This window comes from Physeter macrocephalus, chromosome 19, assembly GCF_002837175.3.
Source record: "Physeter macrocephalus isolate SW-GA chromosome 19, ASM283717v5, whole genome shotgun sequence".
In the NCBI taxonomy this organism is placed as follows: domain Eukaryota; kingdom Metazoa; phylum Chordata; class Mammalia; order Artiodactyla; family Physeteridae; genus Physeter; species Physeter macrocephalus.
The window spans coordinates 54,971,268-54,973,040 of record NC_041232.1 but is presented as its reverse complement, the minus strand read 5'-3'; positions in this window follow the sequence as shown (position 1 = coordinate 54,973,040).

Below are 1,773 nucleotides of genomic sequence, written 5' to 3'. Positions count from 1 at the left end.
TATCCGTTCTTCTGCCTCAGTTATTCTGCTATTGATACCTTCTAGTGTAGTTTTCATTTCAGTTATTGTATTGTTCTTCTCTGTTTGTTTGTTCTTTAACTCTTCTATGCCTTTGTTAGACATTTCTTGCATCTTCTTGTTCTTTGTCTCCATTCTTTTTCCGAGGTCCTGGATCATCTTCACTATCATTATTCTAAATTCTTTTTCTGGAAGGTTGCCTATCTCCACTTCATTTAGTTGTTTTTCTGGGGTTTTATCTTTTTCCTTCATCTGATACATAGCCCTCTGCCTTTTCATTTTGTCTATCTTACTGTGAATGTGGTTTTTGTTCCACAGGCTGCAGGATTGTAGCTCTTCTTGCTCTGCTCTCTGCCTTCTGGAGGATGAGGCTATCTAAGATGCTTGGGCAAGTTTCCTGATTCGAGGGAGTGGTGGTGGGTAGAGCTGACTCTTGCTCTGTTGGGCAGAGCTCAGTAAAACTTTAATCCACTTGACTGCTGATAGGTGGCACTGGGTTCCCTCCCTGTTGGTTGTTTGGCCTGAGGCAACCCAACACTGGAGCCTACCTGGGCCCTTTGGTGGGGCTAATGGAAGACTCTGGGAAGGCTCACACCAAAGAGTACTTCCCAGAACTTCAGCTGCCAGTGTCCTTGTCTCCACGGTGAGCCACAGCCACCCCCCGACCTCTGCAGGAGACCCTCCAACACTAGCAGGTAGGTCTGGTTCAGTCTCCCCTGGGGTCACTGCTCCTTCCCCTGGGTCCCGATATGCACACTACTTTGTGTGTGCCCTCCAAGGGTTGAGTCTATATTTACCCCAGTCCTGTTGAAGTCCTGCAATCAAATGCCACTAGCCTTCAAAGTCTGATTCTCTAGGATTTCCTCCTCCCATTGCCGGACCCCCAGGTTAGTTATCCTGACATGGGCTCAGGACCTTCACTCCAGTGCGTGGACCTCTGTGGTATAAGTGTTCTCCAGTCTGTGAGTCACCCACCCAGCAGTTATGGGATTTGATTTTACTGTGATTGTGCACCTCCTACGGTCTCACTGTGGCTTCTCCTTTGTCTTTGGATGTGGGGTATGTTTTTTGGTGAGTTACAGTGTCTTCCTATCGATGACTGTCCAGCAGCTAGTTATGATTCTAGTGTTCTCACAAACAACTGTTTTACTCTCATATTCACTATTTATGGAGTTTACTTACTGACATTTTAGTTAAATTTTCTGAAATCTTAGACTTCATGTTCTAAAATGAATCGGATTTTTTATCATGTTAACCTGCCCATAATTATCCACACTGTTCATTTTCTTTAACTGTTTACCTAGAATATTTTACCTATCTGGAGTCTTGCCTTAAATTTGCAAGATTTAAAATTAACAGCAGCTTAAATGTACCATATCCCCTCATGTACCATATTCTCTCAAATCTAAGTTACACTTAATCATAAAACACACATAGATTTTTGGGGAAACATATAAACAAACACACATACACATCACATACATTCATATTCACATAGAAAATAGTATATATTTATCTACATAAATAATTTCTTCTTTGTTATTTCAATCAAACTCTAAGCCTTCTTCCCATTCCTAATTCTAAATATTTTTCTGAAATATTTTTGGTCAACAACAATTACATATCAACATGATATGCTGATTTTCAAAACCCAAACTTAAAATCTTAAGCTATTATTACCTTTTAAGGCATCACATGATTTAATCCACATTTACTATTTACCATATTAAAATTCTTACTTTCAATTTTTTCTAA